General features: G+C 43.2%; 1 protein-coding gene across 1 annotated transcript in view; it reads right to left on the bottom strand.

Annotated features, from left to right (window-relative positions):
* Positions 1 to 26,503, bottom strand: part of NIPAL1 (NIPA like domain containing 1) — a 94,094-nt gene extending 67,591 nt beyond the window's left edge. Inside the window, exon 1 of the mRNA XM_073583472.1 lies at positions 26,407 to 26,503. The gene's annotated coding sequence lies outside the window, so the exon portion shown is untranslated. The remainder of the gene's footprint in view (positions 1 to 26,406) is intronic.
* Between the last annotated feature and the right edge of the window lie 231 nt (positions 26,504 to 26,734).

Below are 26,734 nucleotides of genomic sequence, written 5' to 3'. Positions count from 1 at the left end.
TCTCCTCAGCTGAGAAAAACTATGATGTAGGCAATAGAGAACTTCTTGCGGTCAAGTTGGCGTTTGAGGAATGGAGGCACTTTTTGGAAGGGGCGGCTCACCCTATCACGGTTGTCACGGATCACAAAAATTTGGCATACCTTGAATCTGCTAAGAGGCTTACTCCTAGACAAGCCCGTTGGTCACTTTTTTTTTCACGATTTCAGTTCTCCATTACTTTTCGACCAGGGTCCAAAAATGTTAAAGCGGATGCCTTGTCCAGAAGTTTTGATCCAGTGTCTCCCCCTGAGCCGCCGTCCTCCATTCTTTCCCCGGGGTGGTAGTAGCAGGGGTCTCAACTGAGTTGGAACAAGAAATTCTAAGGGCTCAGGCCCTAGCTCCGGCAACCAGACCAGGGGATAAACGGTTTGTTCCAGATTCGTTGCGGCCTAGACTTCTGCAGGAGTTTCATGAGTCTAGGCTGAGTGCTCATCCAGGTATCACGGCCACTAGAGAGGCAGTAGCCAGGGGTTTTTGGTGGCCTTCACTAAGGTCCGATGTCAAGGATTTTGTTTCTGCTTGTGGCATGTGTGCCCGTTCCAAAAGCTCGCATAACCGACCGGCTGGGGAACTCATACCTTTACCGGTTCCTGATAGGCCATGGACTCACCTTTCCATGGATTTTATTACCGGCCTTCCACCTTCCAGGGGTAATACCGTGATCTGGGTGGTGGTACATAGGTTTTCTAAACAGGCCCATTTCATTCCCTTGGCAGCATTACCCTCAGCAGAAACATTGTCAAGGTTGTTTGTGCAACATGTGGTCCGATTGCATGGGGTACCCCTGAATGTTGTGTCTGACAGAGGTGTGCAGTTTGTGGCCAAATTTTGGAGGGCGTTCTGTATGAAATTGGGCATCTCACTCTCCTTCTCGTCGGCATATCACCCGGAGAGTAATGGTCAGACAGAACGCACCAATCAATCTCTGGAACAAATTCTCAGGTGTCTGACCTCCGCCAGACAGGAGGATTGGTGTGATGCGTTACCGTTGGCGGAATTCGCTTTTAACAATCGGGTGAGTCAGTCCACTAACATGTCCCCATTCCTGATTAACTATGGGTTTAATCCGCATTTTGGGGAGTTTTCAAGGGTGGATTCCGGTTGTCCAGGGGCAGAGGGGTCCGTTCAACGGTTAAAAAACCTCTGGGCTGAAGTCTGGCGTAATATCTCTCGGGTCCAGGGGAGATACAAATATTTTGCTGACAAAAAGAGAACTTCGGGAGACATGTTTCAGGTGGGAGAGAAGGTCTGGCTCTCCACACGTTGCATCAACTTAAAGGTACCATCAGCTAAGTTGGGAGCAAAGTTCATTGGTCCATACGAGATTCTGGAGATAGTCAACCCAGTGACATATAGGTTGTGTCTCCCCGCCTCTTTAAAAATATCCAATGTGTTCCATAAATCTGTTGAAACCCGCAGGGTCTGTCAAAGATGACTCTGAGTCTGTTGTTCCTCCAGTGCTGGTGGAGGGTCAATTGGAGTATGAGGTCGGACATATTGTGGACTCTCGGCGGGTGCGCCGCTCTTTGCAGTACCTGGTCCACTGGAAGGGATATGGACCAGAGGAGCACTCATGGGTCCCTGCTCGTTCTGTACATGCAGATCGCCTCGTTCGGGCTTTCCATGCCAAGTACCTGTGGAAGCCTGGGGGTCCAGAGGCCCCCCGTTGAGAGGGGGGTACTGTCATTACGCCGAGAGGCAAAATGGATGTTATTGTTACAAAGCAGGGTTCCAACGGGTATGAATATTAGGAGTGAGATTTTGAGTGTTTTGTAAGTGTGATTGTGACTTACTACCTCCCATTAATCAGCTGGCTATGTTTAGTCTTGATTGTTCCTTGACTTCCTATGTTTCCCTTTAAAAGCATGTGTTCAGATGTATTATGTGTTGCCTTAGAATAAGGACTGTTTTTTTGTCCGAAACGCGTCCAACTACACGTCCTGATGCGTCTCTTATCATGATGGAGAATCTTATGATTTTTTTAAATTTTGGAATAAAAAAATTTTTTAATCTAATTACTGATCTGGATGCTGGAATTTTTTTCCATATCACGCTTTGCTGCAGAGGGATCCTGTTTCCACATTCCTTGCACCAATCGGACTTATAGCTGTCTTCTTTGGGGTGAGCTGAAAAAATTTTCTTTTTTTACCTTATTGTTTGGATTCCCTATTTTTCGTGCTCCCCTTATTTTGATTGTGACATATCCATTTTTATTCATAAATATGAATTTGGAGATAGCTACCAATATTTCTGATGACATTATCAGTGATGATTTTTTCAATGTGAACAGTCGGCAACGACTAGACAAGGCTGCCAACATTTTTTCTACTATACATGCCTATACACCTGAGGATGAAAAGGATTTGAAACCACTTATGTGGGAACTTGAAAAACTTATGTCATCACGACTCAGGGTGTGGTGGGACCACAAAACCTTACAGGCTTATATGAACAGCAATATGATTCCAAGAGGTTTGCGCATCAAGAAGCGCCCTACTACGGAATATGACCCTGAATTTGTAAAAGAATGGGACAATATTCTGAGTGACTGTTCTATTAAGCTGTTGAATTTGATTGTGAAGAGAGAGGAAGCCAAGATGTTAACTTTGGAGGAATCTATTAAAATGATTGAAAGTGATTTGGTGAAATATAAAGATTCTTCTTCTTTTATAATGACTAAAGATAAAATTAATGACAATCTGAGTAAAATGGAGGACTCTATTACAGTGATAAAGGAAAAGAAATTCAGAAGAGATAAAACTGATTACCAAAATAATCATATTTATGACTGGCATGATTATAGAAGAAAACGTAATAACATTCACCCTTCTATTCTCAAACGCAGAGATAATAGGGTAAGCTTTTCCTCAATGGATATGGATAATACGGATGTTAATACTGACACTTCTGATACTGAGAATTTACCATCTAATAGTTCCACGTATGCACGGGATGTGGGGCAGCGGATTTCACAAAGCAGTAGTTTTCCAAAAAACGGTTCAGGAAAAAGAAAAAACGTTAAAGGAGATCAGGGAGGAAACACTCCCATCATAAGAGAATTCAGGAGATCAGCGCGGAACAAGCATGCTTAGATACAACTGATGATTTTACAGTCCTGAACCTTTCTGCATCGATTTTATCGAATGATCAAATTAATATCCTTGAAAGGGGTCTTAATTTTGTGCCTACAGCGAAAATGGACTTATTCAACACCATGCTTGATGTTAATCATTTTATGAGAAGATTGACTCTTAGGAGACATTTTTTTGCAGAAGATGTGGAACATGAAAAAACTTCCAATATTAATGATGAATATGTTGATAAAGTTCCTGAGGAATTTATGCCTCCTTCTTTCCAGGAGCAAGTTACCCTAAAGAATTTGAGGGACTTGTCTGAATCTGGTTCTAAGTTAATGTATTTAACTGATGTTAATTTTTCCTCTAGAGTCCCTAATCCTAGATATTATCCTGAGCAGTCAAAATTGCAAGTTATGGATGATTTTCAATTTCTTGTTGAGGATGAACTTATGAAAATCTATAATGCTAATCAGAATGGTCGTTCTAACATTTCTCGTACTGAGAAACAGGCACTTGATTTGTTACCTGCTAATGTCAATATCGTGGTAAGAAATTCTGACAAGGGGGGATCTGTGACCATATTAGATACTGGGCTGTATGAAAGAGGTGAGGGCTATGCTTTTTAATAGTGAGGTATACAAGGGAATTAATTATAACCCTACAGATAACATCAGAATGGAATTACAGGAATTCTTACATAGGGGTTTTAGTTTGGGAATTATTAATCAAAAACAATGTGAATTTTTCTGTCCTTTATATCCCAGAGTTCCTTTGTTACATGCACTTCCAAAAGTTCATAAGGAGGTTTTTCCACCTTTGTTTCGTCCTATCATATCGGGCATAGGATCTCTTAATGAAAACTTGTGGGAATGGTTGGATGCAAGATTAAAACCTCTAGCCACTATTTCACCTAGCTATGTGCAGGATTCCAAGCATGTTCTTAGTATTTTTTCTCAGGTGGAATGGCGAAGTTCCTTTTGTTGGCTCACTTGTGATGTACAAAGTTTGTACACTTCCATCCCACACGATTTGGCTATTTTGGCTCTTACTACTAATTTACAGAAATACAGTAATTTTTCAGAAGATTTACAGATGTATTTGATTGAAGTGACCTATTTTTTGTTAAAAAACAATTTTTTTTTCTTTTTTGGATGATCTTTATTTACAGGTGCAAGGCTGTTCCATGGGTTCTAAGTTTTCACCGTCTCTTGCTAATATTTTTATGGCCTGGTGGGAGGAGGAGTATATTTTTTCTGAAAAAAATCCTTTTTCTTCCGATATTTTTCTTTTTCTGAGATTCATTGATGATGTTATAATTGTGTGGGATGGTGATGTATTTAATATTGAGAATTTTATGTTCTATATTAATAATAATCCATGCAATATACGCTTCACACATCAATTTGATGCCAAGACAATTTCGTTTTTGGACATTCTTTTGTCGGCAAATTTGGAAGAAAGAAAGATTGATTGTGATATTTTTAGAAAACCTACGGCAGGCAATTCACTGTTACACGCATCTAGCTGCCATCCACATCATGTTATAGCTAATATACCTACAGGGGAGTTTGTAAGAGCAAAAAGAACATGTACCACGCCTAATTTATACGATAAACAATGTGAGATCATTGGTAAACGTTTTATAAAGAGGGGTTATACTAAGGTAGACATTCAGAAATCTAAACATAGAACGGATGAAAAAAGTAGAGAGGATTATTTGCAGAAAGAAAGCAGAAAAACACCAAATTCTGTGGAGGGTCGGTCACCTATTGTTTTTTCAACTAATTTTAGTACTGACTACTACAGGATTGTTTATATTATTAAAAAATTCCTCCCTATTTTGTATGTTGATGATACATTAAAGAATATACTGAAGGATGGGATTAGATTTGTTTCAAGGAGGAATAATACTATTGCTAATAAGGTATCTCCAAGTGATCATACTAGTGTCAATAGACATGCTAATAAATATTTTTCAGACAGTTCAGCAAGTATAACTAATTGGTTACCCACTTGTGGATCTTTTAAGTGTGCTCAGAAAAACTGTGGGCTATGTAGGTTTATGTGGAACACAGAAAAAATAGTATCTTCTGTTAATGGAAAGGAATTTAAAATAAAATCTTTTTTGAACTGTGGTTCTACTGGTGTGATCTATGTCATAACATGCGTGGATTGTAATATTCAGTATGTGGGAAATACTTCACTTACCTTGAGACGTCGTATTTCCGAGCACGTATATGACGTAGGTCACACTACTACACGCAGTTTGTCTGCTGCTTCTCGACATTTTTTGCATATACATAAAGGAGATCTTAGTAACTTTAGGGTTAATGCCATAGAGAAGGTGCAGACAAAGAGGGTAGGTGGAAATTTAAATGACTTATTATTACGCCGAGAGGCAAAATGGATGTTATTGTTACAAAGCAGGGTTCCAACGGGTATGAATATTAGGAGTGAGATTTTGAGTGTTTTGTAAGTGTGATTGTGACTTACTACCTCCCATTAATCAGCTGGCTATGTTTAGTCTTGATTGTTCCTTGACTTCCTATGTTTCCCTTTAAAAGCATGTGTTCAGATGTATTATGTGTTGTCTTAGAATAAGGACTGTTTTTTTGTCCGAAACGCGTCCAACTACACGTCCTGATGCGTCTCTTATCATGATGGAGAATCTTATGATTTTTTTAAATTTTGGAATAAAGGAATAAAAAAATTTTTTAATCTAATTACTGATCTGGATGCTGGAATTTTTTTCCATATCATGTCATGATCCCAGTGCAGGTTTTTGAGCTGCACATCAGGGGTTAATGTCTGGAGCTCAGTGCAGGTTTGATGGTGGCCTCTGTTATGAGCGAGTCACCGTAGGAGGCAAAAGCAGAAATACAAGCTAAGTCCAGAAAACCAGAGACGTTGGCAACTATCAGATTGCAGACCCCTAAACCTATCAACACAACTAGCAGTAGCCGTGGGGGGTTCCTACGATGCCCTAGACCCCTCGATCACAGCCGGAGAAATACATAGGCCTAAAGAAAGAAAGGGGAAATCTAAACTGCCCCAGAGCAGACCCCAAAGCAATAGGCAGCCCCCAACATATAATGACGATGAAGCAAGATGAAAATACTAACACAGACAGAAAGATAGACTGAGCAAAGACGGGGCCCCAAAACTACCTAGATAGGAAAGGACAGAAAGGCTGCTGTCTGCAATCTGCCAAAACCATATCAAAGACATAAGCCAACCAGCTGATATGAAAAAGGCCCTGAAGCAGCTAGGCTTCAAAAACTGAATCAGCACTCAGGTATTTTCAGAAGACAGAGCTAAATGAATTCAGCACACCCCAGCAGGGAATGGCAGAAATCCAGAAAAACAAAGCAAAAACAAAGTCAAAGCACAAAAGCAAAAGGCCGAGCAGCAAACTTAGCTTTGGAGGAGCAGGAATTCAGACTGGTCTCCAAGGATCCCACAGAGAAATCACCCGCAGGGCAGAAGGGCATCGGCAGCCTTATATCCAGTCCGTAACTCCACTCAGCCAGTCATGATCATCAGCCTCAGGTGTTTGACAATCAGGCTCACTACCTTTCTTTACCAGAAGAGGGAGTTCCTCGGGCCTCAGTAATGAAGGGGAAAATGAACTCACAACAGTACCTCTCCCTTGAGGAGGGGTCACCGAACCCTCAACTACGCCACCAGGGCGATCAGGGTGAGCCCGATGAAAGGCACGCACCAATCGTTTGGCATGAATATCAGAGGCAGAGACCCAGGAATTATCCTCCTGACCATAACCCTTCCACTTAACCAAATACTGGAGTCTCCGTCTAGCCAGACGGGAATCCAGTACTTTCTCTACCTCATACTCCATGTTACCTTCAACCAATACAGGGTCTGGAGGTGCCACCCCCGGAACAGGTTCAACAAACCTCTTCAACAAAGATTTATGGAACACATTATGGATTTTAAATGTGACAGGAAGAGCCAAACGAAAAGAGACCGGATTAATAATCTCCACAATCTTGTAAGGTCCAATAAATCTAGGCTTAAGCTTAGGAGAAGTCACCTTCATAGCAATATTTTTTGATGATAACCACACCATATCACCAACCTTAAACTGGGGACCAATAGTCCTATGTCGGTTGGAAAACCGCTGGGCCTTCTCCTGGGAGAGAGATAACTTATCCACCACTTGGTCCCAGATCTGGTGCATTCTCTCCACCACAGTGTCAACACCTGGGCAGGCAGAGGGCTCCACCTGCCCTGAAGAAAATCGAGGATGAAACCCAAAGTTACAAAAAAAAGGTGACATCAAAGTGGCAGAACTAGCTCTATTATTCAAAGCAAATTCGGCCAAGGGCAAAAATGAAACCCAATCATCCTGATCAGCAGAAATAAAACATCTCAAATATGACTTCAAGGTCTGGTTTGTTCTCTCTGTCTGCCCATTGGTCTGAGGGTGAAAAGCAGAGGAGAAGGACAACTGAATTCCCAGCCTGGAACAGAAAGTTCTCCAAAATCTAGACACAAACTGGACTCCTCTGTCAGATACAATGTTCTCAGGAATCCCGTGCAAACGAACCACCTGTTGTAAAAACAGGGGCACCAACTCAGAGGAAGACAGCAACTTAGGGAGTGGTACAAGATGAACCATCTTAGAGAACCTATCACTAGAGTTGAGCGATACCGTCCGATACTTCAAAGTATCGGATCGGAATGGATCGGCCGATCTTAAAAAAAAAAGTATCGGTATCGCCGATTCCGATACCGGAAGTCCCATTCAAGTCTATGGGACTTCCGGTATCGGAATAAGAAAAACCCTGTTTTTGCCTTGTACAGCCTCTCTGGGGTCTGTACGGGCCTTTCGGGGGGCTGTGCCGGCCTGCCAGGGGGTCTGTGCAGGCTCCGGTGGTCTGTGCCGGCCTGCCGGGGGGCTGTGCCGGCCTGCCGGGGGGGCTGTGCCGGCCTGCCGGGGGGTTGTGCCGGCCTGCCGGTGGTCTGTGCAGGCTCCGGTGGGCTGTGCCGGCCTGCCGGGGGGCTGTGCAGGCCTGCCGGTGGTCTGTGCAGGCTCCGGTGGGCTGTGCCGGCCTGCCGGGGGGCTGTGCCGGCCTGCCGGTGGTCTGTGCAGGCTCCGGTGGGCTGTGCCGGCCTGCCAGTGGTCTGTGCAGGCTTCGGGGGTCTGTGCAGGCATCGTCCGATGGGACTACAAGTCCCATCGGGCGATGCCTGCTACCATGACAGTGATTGACACATTAGCCAATGATGGGACAGTAGTAGTCCCATCATCCGGCTAATGTGTTGAATGTAAAAAAAAAAAAAATAAAAAAAAAAAATTACATGCTACATACATGCTACATTCATACTACATACTACATACATGCTACATTCATACTACATATATACTACATGCAACATACATACTACATGCATGCAACATGCATACTACATATATACTACATGCAACATACATACTACATATATACTACATGCATGCAACATACATACTACATATATACTACATGCTACATACATACTACATATATGCTACATATATACATACTGCATGCTACATACATACTACATGCTACATGCTACATACATACTACATACATACTACATACATACTACATATATACTACATGCATGCTACATACATACTACATGCATGCTACATACATACCACATGCATGCTACATATATACTACATGCATGCTACATACATACTGCATGCTACATGCATGCTACATACATACTACATACATACTACATGCTACATACATACCACATATATACTACATACAATACATACATAGACATACAGTACATATAACAGAGTAACATACTTACCAATACTTGTCACATTGTTCCCCGAAGCCATTGTCTTTTACGGAATAAATATCAACATAACAAACCACAAAAATACTCACCCACGATCCGAAGCAGTCCACGAGTGTGTCCCACGACGATCTTGGGTAGAGAACTGCAGCATCAGCTGATGCTGCCGTTCTCTACGGGCTGCAGGAATCCAATGACGGAAGGTAGGTATCCTTCCGCACTGTATTCCTCCGCCACTTAAAAAAAAAAAAGTCCCTAGTCTCACTTTATGCCATTGCTGCGTGGGAAATTCCCACGCAAGTATTGGTAAGTATGTTACTCTGTTATATGTACTGTATGTCTATGTATGTATTGTATGAATGTATTGTATGTAGTATATATGTGGTATGTATGTAGCATGCAGTATGTATGTAGCATGCATGTAGTATATATGTAGTATGTATGTAGCATGTAGTATGTATGTGGTATGTATGTAGCATGCATGTAGTATATATGTAGTATGTATGTAGCATGTAGTATGTATGTAGCATGCATGTAGTATATATGTAGTATGTATGTAGCATGTAGTATGTATGTAGCATGCATGTAGTATGTATGTAGCATGTAGTATGTATGTAGCATGCATGTAGTATATATGTGTTATGTATGTAGCATGCATGTAGTATGTATGTAGCATGCATGTAGTATGTATGTAGCATGCATGTAGTATGTATGTAGCATGCATGTAGCATGTAGTATGTATGTAGCATGTAGTATGTATGTAGCATGCATGTAGTATGTATGTAGCATGCATGTAGTATGTATGTAGTATGTATGTAGCATGCATGTAGTATGTATGTAGTATATATGTGGTATGTATGTAGTATGTATGTAGCATGCAGTATGTATGTAGCATGCATGTAGTATATATGTAGTATTAATGTTGCATGTAGTATGTATGTAGCATGCATGTAGTATATATGTAGTATGTATGTAGCATGTAGTATGTATGTAGCATGCATGTAGTATATATGTAGTATGTATGTAGCATGTAGTATGTATGTAGCATGTAGTATGCATGTAGCATGCATGTAGTATGTATGTAGTATGTATGTGGTATGTAGTATGTATGTAGCATGCATGTAGTATATATGTGTTATGTATGTAGCATGCATGTAGTATGTATGTAGCATGTAGTATGTATGTAGTATGTATGTAGCATGTAGTATGTATGTAGCATGCATGTAGTATGTAGTATGTATGTGGTATGTATGTAGCATGCATGTAGTATATATGTGTTATGTATGTAGCATGCATGTAGTATGTATGTAGTATGTAGCATGCATGTAGTATGTATGTAGTATATATGTGGTATGTATGTAGTATGTATGTAGCATGCAGTATGTATGTAGCATGCATGTAGTATATATGTAGTATTAATGTTGCATGTAGTATGTATGTAGCATGCATGTAGCATGTAGTATGTATGTAGCATGCATGTAGTATGTATGTAGTATTTTTTTTTTTTTTTTTTTTTTAAACATTTAACACATTAGCCGGATGATGGGACTACTACTGTCCCATCATTGGCTAATGTGTCAATCACTGTCATGGTAGCAGGCATCGCCAGATGGGACTTATAGTCCCATCGGACGATGCTTGCACAGACCCCCGGACATCAGCACAGCCCCCCGGCAGGCCGGCACAGCCCCCCGGCAGGCCGGCACAGACCCCCACAGGGTGCACAGACCACCGGCAGGCCGGCACAGCCCCCCGGCAGGCCGGTATAGACCCCGGGCAGTCCACACAGCCCCCCGGCAGGCCGGAAGAGACCCACGGAAGGCCCGAAATGACGGCGCATCATGATGCTCACACACCGCGCATCATGATGACGTCAGGCTGTCAATCAACTTTGAACTTCCGATTCCGATGCCGACTTCCGATATTGAAAAAATATCGGAAGTCGGTATCGGAATTCCGATACAGCAAGTATCGGCCGATACCCGATACTTGCGGTATCGGAATGCTCAACACTACCTATCACAAATCACCCAAATAACAGTCATCCTCTGAGAGACAGGCATATCAGAGATGAAATCCATTGAAATATGGGTCCATGGCCTCTTGGGGACAGGCAAAGGCCTCAACAACCCACTAGAGCGAGAACACGATTTAGACCGGGAGCACGTCCCACAGGACTGCACAAAATTCCTGACATCACGAGACAAGGAGGGCCACCAAAAAAACTGACTCACCAGATCTCTAGTACCAAAAATACCTGGATGACCAGCCAGAGCAGAGCAATGAACTTCAGACATCACTCTCTTTTTCCACTGGTCAGGAACATACAACTTTCCACTGGGACAACGCTCAGGTTTGTCCTCCTGGAACTCTTCCAGAGCACGTCTCAAATCGGGCGAGATGGCAGAAAGAACTACCCCTTCGCCTAAGATGGTAGCAGGCTTGGTCACCACAGGAGAATCAGCAAAGAAGCTCCTAGAGAGGGCGTCTGCCTTGACATTCTTTGTTCCAGGAAGAAAAGAAACCACAAAATCAAAACGTGTAAAAAACAAGGCCCACCTAGCCTGTCTAGGGTTCAAGCGCTTAGCCGACTCTAGGTAAATCAAATTCTTGTGGTCAGTGAGGACCACGACTTGATGCTTAGCTCCCTCCAACCAATGTCTCCACTCCTCAAATGCCCATTTCATGGCCAACAGTTCCCTATTCCCCACATCATAGTTACGTTCAGATGGAGAGAACTTTCGGGAAAATAAAGCACAGGGATTCATTTTAGATGTTACAGGATCCTTTTGGGACAAAACAGCTCCTGCACCAATCTCAGAAGCATCCACCTCTACCTGGAATGGAAGTGAGACATCAGGTTGCCGCAAAACCGGGGCGGAGGTGAATCTTCGCTTCAACTCCTGAAAGGAAGAAACAGCCTCCGGAGACCAATTTAACACATCAGCACCCTTTTTAGTCAAATCAGTCAATGGCTTGGCAATACTAGAAAATTTTGCTATAAATTTCCGATAAAAATTAGCAAAACCCAAAAACTTCTGGAGGGCCTTCAAAGAAGTGGGCTGAACCCAATCGTAAATGGCCTGTACCTTGGCCGGGTCCATTTCAATAGTTGACGGGGACAAAATAAATCCCAAAAAAGAAATCCTCTGTACTCCAAAAAGGCATTTAGATCCCTTGACATACAGGGAATTCTCCCTCAAGATCCGGAACACAGTCCGAATATGTTCCACATGAGAATCCCAATCCTTGGAGAAGATCAAAATATCATCCAGATAGATCAAAAATTTATCGACAAAATCTCAGAAAATATCGTTCATGAAGCACTGGAAGACAGAAGGGGCATTAGTGAGCCCAAAAGGCATCACCAGGTACTCAAAATGTCCCTCTGGAGTATTAAACGCCGTCTTCCATTCATCCCCATGCTTAATGCAAATAAGATTATACGCCCCCTGAGGTCAAGCTTGGTAAACCAGCAAGCACCTTTAACTCTGGAGAATAGATCAGAAATCAGGGGTAACGGATACTGATATTTAACAGTAATTTTGTTGAGGGCACGATAATCAATACAAAGTCTTAATGATCCATCCTTTTTGGCTACAAAAAAAAAAAACGGCACCCAAGGGTGACGAGGATGGTCTAATATGACCCTTCTCCAACGCCTCCTTAATATAGGATCGCATAGCCTCGTGCTTGGGTTACAGATAAATTGAAGAGCCGACCCTTGGGAAATTTACACCCCGGGCTCAGTTCAATTGCACAGTCATAACTCCTATGAGGAGGCAGAGACGCAGACTCATTCTCACTAAATACATCATAAAAGTCCGCCAAATAATCAGGAACATCATGCGACTGAGGAGAGGTGGAAAACACCGGAGCCTCACTAAAAGCACACAGACAACCCCAACTCACCACAGACACAGATTTCCAATCCAAAACTGGATTATGAATCTGTAACCAGGGAAACCCCAGAACAACAGTATCATGCAGATTATGCAACACCAGAAATCTGCAATTTTCTTGATGGTCTGGGGCGACCCGCATTACCACCTGGGTCCAAAACTGGGGTTTATTTTTAGCCAAAGGAGTAGCATCAATTCCCCTCAAAGGGATAGGCGTCTGCAGAGGTGTCATCGGAAATCCACAACGTTTAGCAAAATCCATGTCCATTAGGTTTAGGGCTGCTCCCGAATCCACAAACGCCTTGGCGGAAAACGTGGACAGGGAGCAGATCAGAGTAATAGCCAGAAGAAACTTAGGTTGAACACCCCCAACAGAAAACGTGTGTGCAAAGCATTTCTCTCGTTTGGGACAGACAGAAATAATATGCGAGGCATCTCCACAGAAAAAACACAACTTATTACGCCTTCTGAACTCCTGACGCTGCTCTCTGGAAAAAACTCTATCACATTGCATAGGTTCAGACATTTGTTCAACAGGTGGCAACACCTCTCGTGCAGCTTTGCGTTCGCGCAAACGCCGATCAACCTGAATGGCTAATGACATAGAATCGTCAAGACCAGAGGGAACAGGAAATCCCACCATAGTATCTTTTACGGCTTCTGACAACCCCTTCCGAAAGAGAGCAGCCAAGGCATTATCATTCCAGGTAGTAAGTACTGCCCACTTTTGGAATTTTTGACAGTACAATTCTGCAGAATCACGACCCTGGCTCAATGCCAGCAGGGTCTTTTCGGCCTGATCAATGGCATTAGGTTCGTCATACAACAACCCCAAAGCTTGAAAGAATGCGTTCACATTAGTCAGAATAGGATCATCTGGTTTCAAAGAAAACGCCCAATCCTGGGGATCGCCACGCAGCAAAGAGATGACAATTTTAACCTGCTGCGCGGAGCTCCCTGACGAGTTAGGCTTCAAGGCAAAAAATAATTTACAATTATTTTTGAAATTCAAAAATTTAGACCGATCCCCAAAAAATACATCAGGTGTAGGAATCTTTGGTTCAGCAGCATGTGAATGAGCAAGGTAGGCGGAAATTCCCCGCACTTCCACAGCGAGCTGCTCCACACGATCAGACAATTGCTTTATCTCCATTGAGAGAAAAAAAAAAAATTCCCCTACGGCCTCAGAGATATAGAAGAAAAAATATACACTTTTTTTTTTTTTTTACAATTCTTTCCTGCTATTGAGTACCCTAGAATCTGCGGTATGGCGGGTGATTCTGTTATGAGCGAGTCACCATAGGAGGCAAAAGTAGAAATACAAGCTAAGTCCAGACAACCAGAGAAGTTGGCAACTATCAGATTGCAGACCCCTAAACCTATCAACACAACTAGCAGTAGCCGTGGGGGGTTCCTACGATGCCCTAGACCCCTCGATCACAGCCGGAGAAATACATAGGCCTAAAGAAAGAAAGGGGAAATCTAAACTGCCCCAGAGCAGACCCCAAAGCAATAGGCAGCCCCCAACATATAATGACGATGAAGCAAGATGAAAATACTAACACAGACAGAAAGATAGACTGAGCAAAGACGGGGCCCCAAAACTACCTAGATAGGAAAGGACAGGAAGGCTGCTGTCTGCAATCTGCCAAAACCCTATCAAAGACATAAGCCAACCAGCTGATATGAAAAAGGCCCTGAAGCAGCTAGGCTTCAAAAACTGAATCAGCACTCAGGTATTTTCAGAAGACAGAGCTAAATGAATTCAGCACACCCCAGCAGGGAATGGCAGAAATCCAGAAAAACAAAACAAAAACAAAGTCAAAGCACAAAAGCAAAAGGCCGAGCAGCAAGCTTAGCTTTGGAGGAGCAGGAATTCAGACTGGTCTCCAAGGATCCCACAGAGAAATCACCCGCAGGGCAGAAGGGCGTCGGCAGTCTTATATCCAGTCCGTAACTCCATTCAGCCAGTCATGATCATCAGCCTCAGGTGTTTGACAATCAGGCTCACTACCTTTCTTTACCAGAAGAGGGAGTTCCTCGGGCCTCAGTAATGAAGGGGAAAATGAACTCACAACAGACCTTTTTCTGGTTCTGGAAGAGCTTCTTAAACCCCTGGGAAGCTTCAATCCCTGCCAGTTATACTTTTGCCTTTGGCCTAGTGTGCTGACCCCTGTGTGCCTGTGCCTGTTTGTTGTTATAGCTTGTTTATATGGTTCTCACCCGGTTCTGTTTCCCGTTGTGAGTTTGAATGTTGATTCTGTACTGCGTTATTATCTCTGTGTATGACTCATTGCCTATGACCTGACTACTCTCTGCTCGCCCCCTTTTGTACCTTGCAGCTATCTCTGTGTATGACTCATTGGCTACGTCCTGACTATCCTCCCTGTCTTTGCCCCTTGGTAACTTTGTCTCGCAGTTACCCTGCTAGGAGTTCTCTTGCAGCTCCTAGCTCTCTGGAGTTTAGGCCACGCCCCCAGCAGTCACATGCTTCAGGTCCTGCAATCTCTCTCTCTCTCTCTCTCTCTCCCCTTTAAATTTCCTCATTTTTCAGGATCCGTCTGAAAACGGATCCTGTGCCATCCGTTCACATCAGTTGAGAATGGATCCGCTTGTCTGCCTTTTTGGTGGATTTCAACTGATGCAAAAAACTGAAGTGTGAAAGAGGCCAAAGCTATTAGGCCCACACTTGAAGAGGTTAATTGCTACATAGTATCTTGGCTACTGGGGGGGAGAGGGTGCAGTCATCCCGGGCTCCGTACTCAGAGGGGTCCACCCAAAGCTACGCTACCCTTACCTATATGCTATCTTTCTTCCTGTGCATGTGGTTAATCCGGGCAAGATGATGCAGTAATGAACTTTAACCAGTTTTATTCACAGTACCTTGGTGAGAAGAGGTAACATGTCAGGGAAGATGAAGGGCTGATGATGAAGTAGAATATGGAGGGTGGAGGATAGAGATAACATGCAAGTCCTCTCTTCAGTCCTGAGGCACATGCTGCAAAGATGGCACTGACCACAAAGAGGGATGTGAGGAAACAAGATAGATGGAGAAATAGAGAGAAAGGCATTATGGGAATTGCAGCAATAATACATGAACAACACATTATGACAATGGCCAGCAGATGGCAGCAAAAGACAACAAACACTGTAACCATCATATCTATAGATGATAAATGAATGAATTAAGACTTATAACATTAGGCAAATATCCCTGTAATGGCTGAAAGCCTTCACAGACGATTAGTTGAACAGCACACATTAAGAATATGTGGCAAGACTTGAAAATTGCTGTCCACAGATGCCTCCATCTAATTCCACTGAGATAGAGCTAGTGTGCAGAGTAGGCACAAATTTCAGCCTTTAGATGTGCAAACTGGTAGGGTAGAGACTTAACTCAGGAAGACTTTCAGTAGAGATTGTAGCAAAAGATGGTCCTACAAAGTATTGGCACAGTGGGGCTGAATACAAATACAGGTCACAATTTTCAGATTTATATTTAAAAAATATTTAGAAAAACACATATCATTTCCTTTACATTTCACAGAAACTTGCTACTTTGTGTTGGTATATCACAAAAAATCCTAATAAAATACATTTAAGTTTGTGAGTGTAACGTGAAAAAAATGTGGAAAAGCTCACAGGGTATGAATACTTTTTTAAGTCCCTGTAAATGCATCATTTACTGTTTTTACCCCATACATATTATGTTTGCTATTACCATTCAGCAAGACGAGCATAGCATAATATGAGGAATGATAAAGTTATGACAGCTCGATGGCCTAGTGAGGAAAGCACTCTGTAATCATAGACACCTATGAAAAGTCAACGAAAAACACATTTCATAACAGGGACTCTGATAATCTACACTATCATCAGTGAACAATGTGCCATTCACCTCCTGTGCGCTATTCAAAGAGCATTTATCTTGAAATAATAATTATTCAGTCTCTTATCTCGTCATATTTAATCTCTGCACGAGCAGAACCATAAGGGGTGGTAGAGGAAACCGTTGCATCCAAGTCCTGGTGGCCAAGGGAGATGGATGGTTGGCGAAAACAAGTGCTCAGGCCTTCCTATTCCCACTGGAGGTGAGCAGGAAACTGAGCATATACCAGTCTGTGCCGTGACAACCCAGAAGGTCACAAGTTCTCCCAATTTAGCAGACCGCCAGGTGACTTCCACACAATCTGCCTTTTGGTTTGCATAATCATAGAGTTTGCACTATCGGTGGTGTAAATTGAAGCTCATGGGCCACAATGCAACAGGACCCCCAACTATCACAGGTCTGTAATAGTACTGATCTTCTAATATGACCAAAGACACACTTTGTGTCCCCCTAGCCTCCAGAGCCATGGTGCAATTGTGACCCCACACCCATTATAGTTACACCTCTGTGTATTACATAGTCTCAGAATTCCTTAAGGTCGGTTCTCCTCCTGATGTAAAGTCAACTGTGGCCTCTACGTCTAATAATTACTGTGCCCGGCTACATTCACACATCAGTGCCTATTTTTCCATCCGGGAGAATAATTTTAATCTTGTTTGTCATTCATATTGTCTTCTTGTTGCTTTTTTTTCTCATCCATTTTTAAATACTGAAGCCGGTAGACAGTCTGAACTTTTATTTATCCATTGATTCATAGCAATGTAACAATGAAAAATGAACTAATCTCAGGTGGAAAATTGCAGTGCAAAGTATGCCTTCCATGGTTTATCCATTTGCACATAGAGAGAGACCTGTGAATTACCGTTAGCAATGTGGGGAGAAGATGACATGAGCTGGAGCCGCGCTAGACTTATCCCTGCCTATGGTTACTGGCCGGATACTTAAAGAGATTTTCCCACAAGCAAAGTACAATTTAATCAATAGATTTTGGAATAAAAATAAGTTCCATAATTGAATGTGTGAAAAAAAAATGTTTTTGCTTGTTTTTAAAAAAGTTTTACCTCACAGAAAACAGCATCTGTGATCCCGTGCTGTCCTGTCTGTATGCTCTTTGCTTCCTCCCCTGCCCAGGAGCTGTGGTATGATCAGACCATGTCACTGCACGGTCAGACACAGCAATTACACAGTACACTGCAGGGGCATATAACATTATCTCAGCACAGGAACATTTTATTTAAACACATCCAATTGTGGAAATTATTATTATTCCAAGATCTATTGATTAAAATGAACTTTGTTCATAGGGGACCCGGTAAGCGATTAGTGTTCGGGTGCCATGGGATCATGCCTCCCTGGACATTTCTTTATGGATTTTGAGAAGTTTCAGATTCTGTAGGAAAGGGTTAATGATTACCCTATGGACCATTCTACAGCTTGAAGTGCTCTGGGGTATCCTCAGGAGGAAAATAAACCAGAGCCGGTTTCCTGCCTAGCAACAGAGCCTAGGCATGCTGTGATTGGCTGCTTGGGCTGCTGAGGTAAGGGACGCCGTGATTGGAGGAGCGTCCAGGCGGGAAGGGAAATTATTCAAATGAACAGCTGAGAGGTTTTTCACTCAAGCTCTGGACGCCCTGAAGAGAAGTCACCATGGAGCTTCTGCTGACAGAACTTCGGCAGAAAATCAGTTCAGAAAAAGGTCTGGAGTTTGTGGTCTTAACTATCGGCACCAGCACCGAGTGTACCGGCAGCGCCGGAGGCAGTTGTCTCGGAGACTGTAGCTGAATTGGGCACTTTAAGTACCGAATCAGTGCTTAACACAACAGAAGAGCCGCAGATGGTAGCCAGAAATGGCAGGAGAATGCCGGGTACGTCGGAGCAATTGCCTGTTGAGGAGTTGTCCGGTTCCAGAAGGAAGAAACCAAATCATCGTTACTCCCCACAGCTTTCACCGGTAAGGAGCCGGGGACGTCAGGAACAACGTCGCCAGACATCTTCAGTATCTGCCATGGATCGCAGGGGGCTTCCCGGTGTTTCAGGTGACACCAGAGGACAACAGAGCGGTTCGGCCAGAAAGAGGAGGAAGATAATACCGGAGCCGGTGGCAACAGACGGAGTGACCCAGCCGGGAGGATCCAGTAAGATCTCCAGGCTTAATCTAGTGAAGGAGGGGAGGATGGTGCAGGGCAATGTCATGCCACAGGTGTTGCCACCTGATGTGGTTGGCTTGCCTGCGGTCAGCTTTGGGGCACCGAGCTGTCCAGCGGTGCCTCAGACTGATGCTTCACATAATGAGGCTGCTTATGCGGCTAGAGTTTGGTCTGCTGTACAGAGTAACTCAGATGATGGGTCTGTGTTATCTGTGGCAGCTGCATCAGGTATTAGTCAAGCAATTTTTGCTAACCAGAGGCATTCTAGACAACAGGGGTTTGATCACTCTGCCCCTTTTCCACAGTTTTCTAATTTTCCTGAGCTTCAAGCGTTGATTAAACAAGCGGTATCTGAGGCAATGGCAGGTCCCCAGAAAGATCAGGGCACTCCTGCGCAGGTTCCCTATGCGGGAGCTTCTGGGGTTTCTGATTCTATTCTTAAGGAGGCTTTAACTTGACATGTTTCGCCTCTGGGTTTTCATTTGCCGCAAACGCTTAAGGATAAGATCTGGCGTAAAGAATATGTGGATCTTTTCACTCTTCTCCCGTCTAACCGTTTAAGTGTTTTTTCCTCTGCTGATAAAAAAAGAGGACAAGTCCGAAGGAGAAGCTGACAAAAAACGGTTTTACAAGTCGTTTCACAATTGGTTGCAATCATTCTGCATCTATTCTGCTGTGCTGGGTGAGAGAGATGCTTCGGTATGCTCGGGATTATTTCAACATCTGGATATAATTCTGGAAGCATACCGCAACTTTGGGGGCTCGTCATGGCTTCTTTATGACGAAGCGTTTAGACAGAAACTTTCGGTGCACCCCAATGTACATTGAGGTTCCAAGGATGTTGGGATGTGGGTGAGCCTTATGCTCCCCCAACGCACTCCGGCCCCCAGAGTCTCTGCCAGTCTGACCCCTAAAAAAGGGATCTGTTTTGCATAAAACGACTCGGGCTGCAAATGGCCCTACTCGTGCAAATTTCATCACGAATGTTCAGCCTGCGGTGGTTCGCATGCAGCCACCAAATGCTTTAAGAAGCAGTCTTCTCAAGGAACTGGAAATTCTTGGGAGTCTGGGCATAAAGGGCCGGACCCCAGTGAAGTTGGACGCAATGCGGCCGTTTCTAAATTCTTACCCAAACCGGGAGAGGGCTCAAATTCTCGCTAAGGGTTTTCAGTTCGGTTTTTGGGTCCCAGGGTTTACTGGTTTAGGTTGCACCTGCCATAGGAATCTTTCGTCTTAGGCTTTGCATGAGGACGCTGTGGAGGCCTACATAAATAAAGAGCTGGGTTTAGGCCGGATTTCTGGGCCTTTTTCCAACCCCCCTTTTGAGAGCTTTAGGATATCTCCTTTAGTGGCGGTTCCTAAAAAAGATCCTGGCTGTTATCGAATTATTCACCATCTGTCCTACCCCGCCGGTTCGTCTTTAAGGCCGGGGTCACACTGGCGAATAAAACGGACGAATGCAATGCGATAAAAAAAAAAAAAAAAAAAAAAAAAAAAAAAATCGCATTGCATTCGAACCCATGTTATTCTATTGGGCAGCTCCCATCATGCGATTTTTTTATCGCATCCGATCCTCTCACCGAGACAATCGCAGCATGCTGCGATTGTCACCGATTTTCGGATCGGATTTGACAATACAAGTCTATGGGGGCGAGAAAAAATGGGACTAAAAACGGACCCGATGTGTGAGTTGCGATTAAATCGCACCCGGTGTCCTTTAGCAAAAGCCGGCAATTCTTTATTCCAAAACAGTAAAATCACAGAGACTGGTTAAATAAAGAAAGAATGAATATATCTAGACACAATATATATATATATATATATTATACATGTCATAGAGACACATTTATATTTATATTTCTAATTCATACAGTTCATCAAAGCAGAATAGCGGCAGAAACATTTGCCAGCTTTTGTATAATTATGCTCCTGCCTGACATGAAATGACACATGGTTTACATATAGTTAACCATTTCATTTCATGTTTTTTTGTAATGTCTATCACTATTAATTAGATGAGTGCTTGTGGGTAAAGTTTTGGAGTTGTAGGGGTTAATTTAAGGGGTTAATTCGTTGTATGAAATTACGGGGACTCCCTGCAGCCTCAGTGACGTCAGCAGGAGTCCCTGCAATTTAATACAACGAATTAACCCCTTAAATTAACCCCTACAACTCCATAATTTTACCCACAAACACTCATCTAATTAATAGTGATAGACATTACAGAAAAACATGAAATGAAATGGTTAACTATATGTAAACCATGTGTCATTTCATGTCAGGCAGGAGCATAATTATACAAAAGCCGGCAAATGTTTCTGCCGCTATTCTGCTTTGATGAACTGTATGAATTAGAAATATATATATAAATCTGTCTCTATGACATGTATAATATATATACACACATATATATACACATTGTGTCTAGATATATTAATTCGTTTGTGTGGGGAAACCTGTCATTGGGCTCCATTATATGTCCATTTTGCTACCCTGCGAGAAAATCTCGCCAGACGGATGTCAAAAGGATGCTTACATGCGATTAAAATCGCATCAGTGAAGAAAAATCGCATCAAAAACGCATCACTGGTTAAGATACTTTTGTGCGATTTCGGACCGTTAAAATGGGACCGATTTTTTATTAGTTGTGTGTGACTCCAGCCTTAATGACGAAGTGGCGGACATTCTTCCCCCGGTGGTTTATACCTCATTTGATGTGGCGGTGGACCACCTCTGACACCTTGGTAATGGTACACTTATGGCTAAGGCTGATATAAAATCAGCTTTCAGGCTCCTTCCGGTTTGGCCGGACGGATTCAACTCCCTGGGTTTCCATTTTAAAGGCGCCTTCTTTTTTGATCGATGCCTTCCCATGGGCTTTGCACTCTCCTGTTTTTATTTCAAAACATTTTCTTCTTTTCTTGAGTGGGCCATCTTGCAAATTTTTCCCCCATGGGAGGGTGCTCCATTATCTTGATGACTTCCTTTTTTTGGGCAGCCCCAATTCTAGGGATTGTTATTCTTTTATTTCCGTTTTTTTTTTAATTATTGGAGCATTTCGGTTTCCCGCTGGCGGCGGAAAAGACTGTGTTTTTCCTTGCACCAGTCTCGATTTTTTAGGGATTCACATTGATTCTCTACATATGGAATTAAGTCTTCCCTTGGAAAAAAGGAACAATATCCGAGAAAAAATTCTAGATGCCTTGCGAGGGGATAATGTCACATTAAAACAGCTGCAGTCCCTCTTGGGCAGCTTGAACTTTGCTCTGCGGATCATACCAATGGGAAGGGCATTCTGTAAGCAACTTTACGATGCCACAAAAGGGATCGTTTCGCAACATCATTATATCCGACTCTGCAGAGACGCGAAGGATGACCTTCGGGTTTGGTTACGTATCATTGAGCAGTTCAACGGGCATTGTTGCATTCAGGAGGAGTTTACTTCCTCGCTGGAATTTTCTTTTTCTTTTGATGAGACCAACGTTAGTTTCATGCAAATATCTATGGGTTCGCAACTTGTCTTTTCATTGTGGCCGGCTTGGTGGAATAGCGGCACACCCAATTTTTCTAACACAGCGTGTAAGATTTTTTCTATTTTTGTGTCTTTATCGCTTTGGAAACAAATTTTTAGGAACAAGAGACTTATGCTTTTGTCATATGACAGAGGAGTAGTGATGGCCTTGAACTATCTGTCTTCAAAGAATCCTCTGGTCAATTCGTTGTTAAGAGAAAGAGTATTTTTATGTTTGGAATCTAATGTTTGGTTAAAAGCACAGTTTTGTGAAGTTAAATCTTTTCCTTCTCAATCTTGTCTTTCTTCCCAGAACGGGTTGGATGGAGCAGGACACCTTGTGTCGTTGGAAATGGATCTTATATCATTCCCGGAACAGCTTTGGACTCATTTGATCCTTTAGTAGCGGAGCACATTCGATCTTCAGTGTCCGCTGCCACATGGGCCACTTACTCGGCTGCATGGAATACTAGGTGTGTGTATTGTTGTAAAAAAAAAAAAAAAGGTGTATTTCTGTAAAGTCGATACACATTTTGTGTTAGGTTATTTGCATTGCCTCTTGGCGAATAAGTTTAGTTATTCTAATTTGCACAAGCAAATTTCGGGGATCTCTTTCTTCCTTAAACTCCTGGGGAAGCATTCACTTTTTTCTTTATTCCCTATACAGCAGTTTTTTAAAGGCTTTCGTAAAAAGTCCTACCGCCCTGATGGGAGGAAGGCCATTTCACTGGAATTATTACTTAAGCTTAGTAATATGCTTCAGATGGTTTGCTTCAGCGAGTTCGAAACGTTTTTGTTTCGTGCTTGTTTTCGTTTTGCATTTTTTGGAGCTTTCAGAGTGAGTGAACTAGTTTGTCAGAATCGTCAAACTTTCTCGGGTTTGTTATTTCACGATTTTTCTTTCTCTAAGGGGGGTTGTTCGATCCTGCTTAGATACTCGAAGACTGACGAAATAGGTAGAGGGACTTGCATAAGTTTTAAGGCCATCCCCGAATCTCCTTTATGCCCGGTCTCTAATGTCGCCAGGTGGTTGAAATTTCGTCCTCTCGGCACTGCCCCGCTTTTTGTTCATCTAGATGGTTCCCCTGTCATGATCTTTCAATTTAATGCGGTGTTGCGCAAATGTACCACGGCCCTTGGGCTGGCGGACTCCCACATCTCTTCCCATTCCTTCAGGGTAGGGGCGGCCACGTTTGCCTCAAACGTCGGTCTTCCGGAAGGGAATATTCGAAAAATCGGGAGGTGGGCCTCGCACAGGATGCGCACTTATGTGCGCCCTCATGCGTTAGTTTAGTCCCTTTCTGCCTCTTTTTGGGGCAGTTTTTTATTTTGGTTTTTTTTTTTTCTTTCTTCTTTTCAGTTCCAAAGAGCGTATGGATTATCGGTGATTCCATGGTGTTTTGGGCAAAGAAGAGGGCAGATAAGCGTCCCTACTCTGCTAATTTGTCTTTCAATTTTTCCGAAGTTTTCATTTCGTGGTTCGGAAGGAAGGATTTATCCTGGGAAGCTTTAGTTCCTTTGGTCAACAGACTTTTTTCTACTCCCCCCCCCCCCCCCGACTTGGCGATTTTTCATGTAGTGGGGGGCGATTTGGGTAGGACGAAAACTCTGGATCTCCTTTCTCGTATTAAACAAGATTTTAAATTTTTCAGATCCAAATTTCCTTCAACCGTTTTCGTCTTCTCTGAGGTCGTTCCCCGTCTATTGTGGAAAGAGCCGAAGCTCCGTTATTTAGAAAAAATTAGGAAAAGGGTTAACCGCGCCTTGGCAAGATTTATGCCAAGTGTGGGTGGTTTTTCTTTTAGGCACTCCAATCTGGATGGTTTTTGTTCGTTTTTTATAGATGGGATGGTATACATTTAAAGTGAGATAGGACTGGATATCATAAACCTGGACTTCCAGAGTGTGATAGAAAAATGGCTGTCGGGTTTGGGGGGGCTCCTCTGTTTCGGCGGGCCCGAGTGGGATCAATTTTCTTAAGCCCACCTGGGCTTTGATATCTTATTTATGACTACTCATTATAGTTTTATGAATATTTAATTTTACGAAATTTGAATTCATAGTTTTCTTGTATATATTTGGAATTACCTAGTAAAGCCTGACGGCCAATTAACCCACAATCGGAGTCGTCTGTTTTTTGTCATTTATGCATTTTATGGGGGGCTGTTATCCCATGGGAAAACCTCTTTAAGCTATATTTTCTTTAAAACACTGGCGCATTTTGGAAAAAACATACCTGGCTGTATCGCGCACCCAGACTATTATCCATGCTGCTCGTCCTTTTGCGCCATGAATCGACTGATAGGCTCATTATAAAAATCCTTGTTCCCAGCACTGCTCTGTGTGAACATGCAATGCCGAGAATAGTTAAGGGGGTTTTACACATAGCGATATCACTAGCGATATCGCTATAACGTCACCGATTTTGTGACGTTATAGCGATATCGCTATGTGTGATACTTACCTCCGACCGGCTCCCCCGCTGTCCATCGCTGATCGCGCGAGAATGTCCTGCTCCATTTCTCGTCGGGCGCTTTCTGCTGGCGCCGAGGAGCGACGCATGGAGGCGGGTGGGAGGACGTCAGGATCGCTGTGTGTGAAAGGTGAGTATCGTGCGCTGCATCGCTGCTGCATCGCTGTGAGATCTGCCTGTGTGACAGCTCAATAGCGATCATTTAGCGATGCACCAGCGATCCTGACCTGGTCGGATCGCTGGTCGGATCGCTGGTGCATCGCTAAATGTAAAAGGGCCTTTAGTCATAGTAAGACATAGATGCAGTCTGCAACTCTTAGGCTATGTGCACACGTATGCAGAAAATTTCTGTATGAAAACCGGACTCCTTCCCAGAAAACGCACGTTTTTTATGCGTTTTTTTCCAGAGTGGCCCCAGTCTCATAGAAAATAGTTAGAAATGTGGATTTTTCCGCAAAATAAATGAGCATGCTGCGTTTTTTACCGCGATGCGTTTTTTTCGCGGAAAAAAAAATGCATCAATATGCACAAAAAGTGCAGAATTCATTAAAATTAATGGGATGCTTCTTTTAAGCGATTTTTAAGAGCTTTTGCCGGTAAAAACGCTTAAAAAACGCTTACGTGTGCACACACCCTAAAGGAGCTATTAAATGGTTGCTGATCTGAAAACATTTAGCTGATTGCTTAACAGCCAAAGGTCGTTCAGCGTAAACAGCACCAAAAGGATCTAAACATTTTATAATGCAGCCATTCACTTCAATTAGGATGAGACATTTTCTATTCTGAAGATTTTCAGGGGTCTCTGTGATTTGAGATCCCACTGATCCAATATCAATGGCATATTTACCTTCTGAGAAAACCCCTTTCACAGCTTGAAAGGAACTTTTATCATGTTGTTTTCTCCACCTCTAAGAGATGCAAACTATAGTCTGATGTCATTCTATAAAGTGCAATGCAAACTACAGCTAATCAGTAAATACAGATAATAAAACCCAGGCCTCATGGAGATTATTGGGCCTCACCTACATACAGTATTTTGTGCAAGTAAACTGATAACATCAGAGATTACAGGATTATTATACTACAACAATGCAATATCTTCATATTTTCCCCATTATCAATAAGCTGCGTGCAAATTTGAGGGCAAATTGGCATCTCCTGGAATACATGGTTGACGCACAGAAGACTTTCACTCCAACTGGAAACAATCAGCTTTATTATCTTCATACAAAGCAAAACAGCCATGTAGTTATTAACTACACACATTACAGCCGTGACCGGCGTCAGCACCCTAGCAAATGCCGGTCCCTGAGCAGGCAGGGGGGACCCACTTGCTGTCGGCAAGACTGGCGCACTATTGGGGCACGGTGCCAGCGCCTGTGAATGGGACCCCCCCGTGCTCAGGGCCCCTGTACTTACAATACTTACCTCTCCCCGCTCCACCACTGCAGCGTCTTCCGCACCTTCAGACTCTGTGTATTTATTCACTGTGCCATTGCGGCCTCCTAAATGTTTTAAAAGCAAGACCATATCAAATGCAATCCATACCTGAAGCATATCTGCATCACTCCCGTGCAGCCAGATGGAGCAGGTGCAGATGAAGGCCAACCAGGTCTGAACACAGACATCTCAGGTTTGACCTCCACACACTGCCTAACCAGCAAACACAGATGAAGGGCAATGCAGGCTCAGACATGGATGCAAAAATAAATAAAGCCTGGGGCAGGGCGGGGCTGCCGTGAGTGTGCACAGCAGCCTAGATCAATCACAATAAACACAGAAAAGATGGCGAACATGACCCAGCGTGCACGGCAACAGTGGTGGTCAGCCACAAAACCAATTTGCAATAAAAAAAGAGAAGAGCCAGCACTGCCAG

This window comes from Dendrobates tinctorius, unplaced genomic scaffold (genome assembly GCF_039654945.1).
Source record: "Dendrobates tinctorius isolate UK_male_01 unplaced genomic scaffold, ASM3965494v1 ptg000079l, whole genome shotgun sequence".
In the NCBI taxonomy this organism is placed as follows: Eukaryota; Metazoa; Chordata; class Amphibia; order Anura; family Dendrobatidae; genus Dendrobates; species Dendrobates tinctorius.
Note: the sequence above shows the minus strand (reverse complement) of the source record. Positions and strands in the feature narration are given on the sequence as shown.